This window comes from Macrotis lagotis, chromosome 1, assembly GCF_037893015.1.
Source record: "Macrotis lagotis isolate mMagLag1 chromosome 1, bilby.v1.9.chrom.fasta, whole genome shotgun sequence".
Lineage (NCBI taxonomy): Eukaryota > Metazoa > Chordata > Mammalia > Peramelemorphia > Peramelidae > Macrotis > Macrotis lagotis.
This window is the reverse complement of record NC_133658.1, coordinates 818,392,880-818,401,086: the sequence shown is the minus strand read 5'-3', so window position 1 is coordinate 818,401,086 and position 8,207 is coordinate 818,392,880. Positions and strand designations below refer to the sequence as shown.

The 8,207-nt window shown below is 36.2% G+C and overlaps 1 pseudogene; it reads right to left on the bottom strand.

The window, feature by feature from the left end:
- Window positions 1-654: 654 nt before the first annotated feature.
- Window positions 655-8,207, bottom strand: part of LOC141507254 (glycylpeptide N-tetradecanoyltransferase 2-like) — a 109,210-nt pseudogene continuing 101,657 nt past the window's right edge.

Sequence of the window (8,207 nt, the reverse complement as noted above, 5' to 3'; positions counted from 1 at the left end):
GAATGCATAATCTTTCAGACAGCATACATAATGATTGCACCAAACAGTTCAGAGCTACTGATTCAATCCACTGGTCTTTCAAAGAGTAAAGTACAAATCTGTGTTTTTATTGACTTGGCAACATTGCTTATTGGCCAACCCAGAGCATTCTATACTCCTCCATACCTAAATTACCCAGACTTCTCACTTGAGCTACAAAAGTATTGACCTCTATAAATCTGCCCAAATAATATCCATGTGAAATGAATAAGCAAAATCATTCAGAATGAATCCCTCATTCTGTATCATTGACAAACATTACCAGTTAATAAATAAAAATGCAAAAGTTTATCTGTATTAGCAAAGATTTTCTTACATTAATCCATCATTGCAGTTCAGTTTGTATAAAAAGTTCAATTTCTACAGTGAAAAAATACCTTCATTTTGACAAGAAGTAATCAAAGCTCTGAAAATAAAAGGAATGTGCTCTTTGTACCTTTCTTTCTGTACCACCTCCTGGAAATAGACTGTAAAAATTGGGTGAATTTGAAAATAACCAAAAAAAAGTAAAATTGGTCAGGTATGGATTTTCTTCATATGTTTAGATTTTTAGGTCACTTTGATTTCACTTAAGTTGTGCTTTTATTCTTTGTATTTGTTAATTAGAACATAAACTCAAATGAAGACTGCAGAGTTCCACAAATGAAAACATTCTACTGGTAAAACAAGACCAACCTTTTCAGATTCTGGACACTGCCAGTTGTACAAATAATACTGCAAATTACCATCTCCTATACCAAATTTGAGTTTTTCTAGGAATGTTTTATTTTTCCATTAAATCTAGTGCACTGAACCATCAGATCCTTTCAATTTAGCTATAATGAGTGCATCATGCATTAGGTCCAGTAGTGGAGTCTCTTTTATGAATTGGGTGATGCATGACAGTGAAAAGTAACTTGTAGAAGCTCAGGAAGTCAATTAACACTCTATTTGAACACTCTAGTACAAATCTGTCGATAATATGATCCTGAGGCAGAAACCAATGGGCCATTTCCTCTTCATTCATCATGGGGCAAGATGAAACTGCTTCAGAAAGTTATTAATTCTTGCACAGTTTTGATATCTTTCGACTCCATTGGTCTCAAGCCCGAAGTCTTTGTGACATGAGGAAGTCTGTATAGCATCATTGTTCTCTGTAAAGTCATATTGCTACTAAAGTGAGAAAATTTCACTTCTACCAATTTTCTGGGATTTAGTGATTGATGCCAGTAGCAGCAAGTAGCCACTGGCTTAGAAAATACCACTCCTGCTGTATAAACGGCTTGAAAAATCCCCTCCAAGTTGACTTTTCTAGTTATTTCTCTAATCAGCACTGGTGCTACCTGTTTTGATGTCAACTTCTTATGAACACAGAGAAAATTTATTTCTACCATCTTCTTCCCACTGTCATAAATCCAAATATTAGTTGGGATGGCATTTATGAACTCCACTTGTTTTTTGTTTGAAGAAACCCTAACTCCACAGTGCCACTGAGGTAGCCAGCCTGGAGGACAAAGAGCCCATAAGAGGAACTCAGGGGAATAATCAAACCTGAACATGTCATCATCTTCTACATAATTTTCATTTAACAACGTATATAATTCCTTGAGTACTTCAGCATTACTCAAGTCTAAGCTGTCCCATGTGAAACCCTGGGGTAAAGGATAAGGTTCTTGACCAATATTGTCCTTATCTGGTTCAACTGCACCATGAAACTTAACTACTTCATGAAGTTTGGGTACAGGTTTCCGTTTGTTAGCATCATCGATGTTTTTGGTAGGGCCCTGACATGCAGAGAGAAGTTCCATCACCCTTTGAATATCTTGCAGTTTCTGCATCAAAATGGCCGGATTTTTGGAAGTCTGTTGAATTTTAATCTCCTGGGAATCAGATGCTGAATCTGATTTTGTGCCTCCAGGATTCAGTTTCTCCTTTTTTTTTTCTCTTCTGTTTCTTCTTTTTCTTTTTGGCTCCTAAACCCCCTCCGTGGGTGTGCTCCTTCTCCTCTTCATTGTCTCTGTCAATGTCGCAATGATTTTTAAATCATTCCATCAAAGTCATGGTCAAGTCATGAGTGTCCATTAGTTCTGGCTAAGTATATTCCTTCTAATAGAGCTAAAATTCTCAAGAGCTATGAGAATCTTTCTCCCAGGTAGGTCATCCAGCTCCAGATTCTGCTGGCTGGCGCCAATTCACTGTTCTCCACCATCACTGCAAAAGGCCAGAGGAGTGAAGAGGCAGCCTGGCCAAAGCGAGTGAACCCAGTGCCATCCACAGGAACACCACCCATCATCACTCATTCTTAAAAATGAGATTCTTTTGTTTCCAAATAGTTTCACATCTATCTCTACATAACCCTTTATTGCATGTAATTTGTATTGAATTATGGTCTGAGAAGGAAGTATTCACTATTTCTGTCTTTCTGCATTTGATTATAAGGTATTTATGCCCTAGTATATGCCAAATTTTTGTGTTGGTGCCACCTACTTCAGAAAAAAAGGTAAATTCCTTTCTATCCCTGTTCAATTTTCTCCAAAAGTCTATAATGTCTAAGTTTTCTAACATTCTAATTACCTCCTTAACTTCCTTCTTGTTTATTTTATGGTTAGATTTATCTAATTCTGAGGGAGGAAGGTTGAGGTCTCCCACCAGTAGAGATTTCCTGCCTATGTCTTCCCATAACTTATTTAGCTTCACCTCATAGAATTTGGATGCTATGCCACTTGGTGCATACATATTTAATATTGAAATTGCTTCACTATCTATGGTACCTTTTAGGAGGATATAGTTTCTTTCCTTATCTCTTTTAATGACATCTATTTTTGCAGCTGCTTTGATTGAGACAAGAATTGCTATTCCCATCTTTTTCACTTCAGCTGAAGCATAATAGATTCTGCTCTAGTCTTTTACCTTTACTCTGTATGTATCTTTCTGTTTCAAATGCATTTATTTAAGCAGAAAATTGTAGGATTCTGATTCTTAATTCACTCTGCTACCCACTTCCAATTTGTGGGAGAGTTCATCCCATTCACACTCAAAGTTATATTTACTAACTATTGTCCTCCATGCTATCTTCCCTCCATTTGCATTTCCCCCCTTTATTCCCCTTATCCCTATTCCCCAGTATTTTGCTTCTGAATACCCTCTCCTTCAGTGTGTTCACCCCTTCTATCCAGCCCTCCTCCCCATTTTCCTCTTTCCCTTTACCTCTTCTTCCTTCTCTTTCTTCTGTCATTCCCTCCTTTCCTCCCCACTTCCCCTCTTAATACTTGAAAGGTAAGATAAGTTTCTAAACTCAACTGAGTGTGTGTGTTAACTGAGCCAAATATGATGAGCCTAAGGATTCAGGTGGTCTCAACTCCTGTCTTCTTCCCTTTGTACCTCTTAATGTGATATGATTTACTACCTTCAATCTCCTCCATCCTCCCTTCTCTTACTGTCACCTCTTTTCAAGGAGATATTATTTTTAAATCATGCCATCAGAGTCATGGTCAAGTCATTAGTGTCCATTAGTTCTGGCTAAGTATATTCCTTCTAATAGAGCTAAAATTCTCAAGAGCTATGAGAATCTTTCTCCCAGGTAGGGATATAGTCAGTTTAATTTAACTGGATAACAAGTTTTTTTTTCTTTTCCCCTGTTTACCTTTTCATGTATCTCTTGAGTCTGTCATTTGAAGAAATTTTCTGTTTAGCTCTGTCTTTTCACCAGGAAAAATTGGAAGTCTTCTATTTCATTATATGTCCTTCTTTTCCTCTGGAAGAGAAAGCTCAGTTTTGCTGGATAGTGAATTCTTGACTATAATCTAATCGTCCTTAATCTCTATATCATATTCTAGACCCTTCAAACCCTTAATGTTGATGCAGCCAAGTCCTGTGTAATCCTTAATGTGGCTCCTTGATATCTAAATTGTTTCTTGCTTACAAGATTTTCTCCTTGATCTGATAGTTCTGGAGTTTGACCACAATGTTCCCTGGCAGGCCCTAGCTATCTTGTGACAGACCTTGCTTTGAAATGTTTTCCTCAGTTCTTCTCTGGGTTCTGTGGTTCCAAAATTTGTTAAGAGGCTTGGTTCATGTTGGTTTTGATGGAAAGTCAGGAGAGGTAAGAACATTACCTAGCTTTTCTCCACCATCTTGATCTGAATGAAGTCTAGAACACATTTAAATGTTCATTTTGCAAAAAATAAATTGTGCTACTTGTGCATGGTAAGAGAAAATATCAGAGCCTCTTGCTAGCCACAAGTTTAATTGTCTTCCATAATTTGCAAGAAGGAAATAAAGAGAAAGAAAAAAGTTTGATTCAAGAGATCATGAGTCTAGAGCTTTAGGGTATGTCAAAGGTCTTCTATCCCAACCCACTCATTTTACTAATTAGGAAACTGAGACCCAGAGAAATTAAGTAACTTTCCCAAGATTACTCAGTTAGCAAAGACCTAGAGTCAATACTGTTTCCTGCACTGTATGTAACCCATTGCTCTGACATAAATTCTATCTATTTAGAAACAAGAAGCTTGTGATATAGGTAGTATAGTTATTAGGAAATGATAGCCATCTTTTATAGAAATCTTCAGGTAGATATTAAGATTATAGATGTATCTGTATCCTGATACAGATGTTGATCAAGACCTTGACAATCAATCAAAACCTATATCAAGATCTCTGTCCATGTGAAATGATGACCTATATCACAAACTCCTCAGAGGAAAGTACTTCCAAATCTACAAATTGTTATAAATAGGGGCAGCTAGGTAGTGTAGTGGATAAAGCATGGCCTGGAGTCAGGAGTACCTGGGTTCAAATCCAGTCTCAGACACTTAATAATTACCTAGCTGTGTAGCCTTAGGCAAGCCACTTAAGCCCATTTGACTTGCAAAAACCTAAAAAAACAAAAAAAAACCAACAACAAAGAGTGTGTGAATTATTACTGCCTCTAAAAGGAAGGGCATGGGTGAACTTATCTCTTAGTTCTATTCTATCTAGCTCCCTATGTTCTAAAATGCTCATGAGTTGTAAACTCCTGTGTATAGGTAAGGAGAATTGAATTCCTTATCTATCAGTCAATCAAAAATATTTATTATGTGCCTGCTATAGAAAAAGAACAGGTAGTTAGATGGTGCATGGATAGAGTGCCTGGCCAGGTCTCAGTTAGTAACACTCACCTTCCTGACTTTAGACACTTACTAATTGGGTGATTCTGTACAAGTTGTGTGACATTGACTTGGGTGATCCTGACTTTAGGCACTCACTTGTTGAATGATTCTGTAGAAGTTTGCCTCAGTGTCCTCACCTGTAAAATAAGGAAAAGGCAAGCTCTTCCAGTATTTTCTTGGCAAATGAACTCCAAGTGTTATCACAGAGAGTTGGAATTGACTGAAAAATTACTGGTCAACAATAACAATGTGTGAAGGAACTTGCATTCTAGTTAGAGAAGGTAACAAGAACACATAAAAGTGTGAACAGAATAAAGTTAGAATGATTCTGGAAACTGCAGCAGCTTGGGGATTTCCTCATAGATAACTAAAAGATTTGCTAGTTCAGAGGTCAGAACTACGAGAAAGAGATGGTCATCTATTGCAATGTGATTCTTGAAGAAACTAAAGAATGAATAATTGCAGTTCTTATTTGGAGAGTGAAGACAATGAGCTAATGAAATGGGAAAAGGTTGCCTTCTGGAGGAAACACAACACAGCAAATGATATTTGAAGTCTGGAGAAGACTGTGTCAGACTACTGTCAAGGGCTGAGAATGCACCAATTTTTATTAGGAAATCTAATCAGAAACCAACTTCAGTTTTATTTTTAAATTGAACTGATATGTGTTACATGTATTTCCAACTCTGTTTAAAGACTGCTATGAAGAAATTCAAATTAAAACAACTATGAAATATCACCTCACACCTATCAGGTTGACTAAGATGAAAAAGGGGGAAAACATCAATGTTGGGGAGGTTGTGGGAGGATTAGGACATTAAGGCATTATCGGTGGAATTGTGAACTGATCCAACTATTCTGGAGAGCAATATGAAACTATGCTCAAAGAGCAATAAAACTGTTCATCCCCTTTGACATAGCAATTCCAACTCTAGACCTATATATACAAAAGAAATCATTAAAAAATGTGAAAAGTTTCACATGTTCCAAAATTTTCATAGCAGCTTTTTTTAGTGGCAAAGAATTGGAAATTGAAGGGATGCCCATCAATTGGGGAATGGTTGAAGACATGATGGTACATTAATATTATGGAATACAATTGTTCTATAAGAAACCATAAATGATTGTACTCTAGAGAAGCATGGAAGGAATTAGAGGATCTGATGCTGAATAAAGGGAGCAGAACCAAGAGAACATTATGCACATTAACAGCAACATTGTGAGATGATCAACCTTGGTGGATGCAGCTTCTCTCAGAATTTCAGAGCTAGATTGGCTATGAACAATGTTATCCCCATCTAGAGGAAGAAAAACAAACAAAAAAAAATAAAACAACAACCTTTTAGAATCTGAAGAACACTACATTCACTTTTTTAAAGTTTTTTCTAGGCAATGGGGTTAAGTGGCTTGCCCAAGACCACACAGCTAGGTAATTATTAAGTTTCTGAAACCAGATTTGAATCCAGGTACTCCTGACTTCAGGGCCAGTGCTTTATCCACTACACCACCTAGCTGCCCCCTACATTCAGTTTTTGAAAAATATTTCTTTCCCTTAATTCTAATTCCTCATAATGAAAATGACTAATCTATAAACATGTTTTACACAAATGTCTATGTACAATATTAACCTGATTGCCACAGAGGGGTGGAGGGTGGGAAGGGAGGTTGGAAGGAAATTTTGTAACTTAAAAATATACTTGTATATATGGATGGTGATGATGTTGAAAAACTTTCATCACATGTATTTGGAAAAATAAAATATCAAAAAAAAATAAAGACTCCTTTGAGTCTGCTATTCAATATGCTACCTTGATTTACATAACACAGACCTAAGTGCATAGCAAGTGATTAAAAAGAAAAAACTATTTCATTTTGAATCTCAAATAGAAAGAGAATATTACTTCTTGAAAGTAGGAAATAATTTTTTGAATAACAAGATAACATTTGCCCTTCTCCAGTTCTATGATCCTTCTCTTATCCTTCCATTGATCAATAACCAAAAAAATTCTGACATGTTGGTCCCTCTCACTCCTGAATTTTCTCACTTGCACTTGTCTTCTTCATAAAATGTTACCATTTCAGCACTTTAATCTTTATTTTTCCTTTTGAATAAGATTATTTTAGAGATTTAGTTCAGTCATAGGTCATGTAACTAAGTCTTAGAAGTTATGAGGTCAAATTTCTTTCCTTGCTTTAGGATTTCAAAGTCACACTAAATATTATCCATACTTTATACCTTTGTCACAGGTTTTGTTTCTGGCCCCCTTCTTGGATTTTTATCTTCCATGAATCAATGGAACTTTCTTCCTAGGTTATAGATGCTCCCTTTATGGTTTCTTGTTTAACATTTATAAGTTTTCTGTTTTCTTCCTCTTCTTCATTTTCAGTTTAAAATACTCTTGATCATATTAATAAGATTACAAGAGAATGGATTTTATTAGCCCTTCTTAGGTGCTCTCCAACCCTGACCAAGGTTCCATTGATTGAATATTTTTTACCTGTGATCTGGTCATATGACTCTTATTCTCTGACACCATCTTCTTAACCATATATTTATATTCCAAATTCGCCATTTTCTTCTGAAGTCTCTATTTTCAATTGGCAACATAATGAAAATGCTATGTTCCTGAACTTTCTAACTTTTTGCACAGACTTCATAATCCCTGTTATTAAATTAAAAAGCATTTTTAGCTGTCTACTATATGCAAAATACATCACCAATTGCTGGGCAAAGGAAGACAAAAATGAAAGTATTTTTGCCTTCAAGTATTTATGATTTACTGGGGAATTATAGCATATTGAAAAATAAATTTATAATAAGGTCATTTGAGAAATCTGTGTGTCTATGTGAAGGTTTGTGTGTGTGTGTGTGTGTGTGTGTGTGTGTGTGTGTGTGTGTGTGTGTGTGTAGGTGGGGGGAATCAAGGAACCTTTGTTACCTTGAAGCACAAAAAAGCAGTTTATGATTTTCAGTTTTAACAAGTTTTGGGGGATTCTCCATCATATTCACAATTCCTGCTCCAGGAAGACAGCTATCCC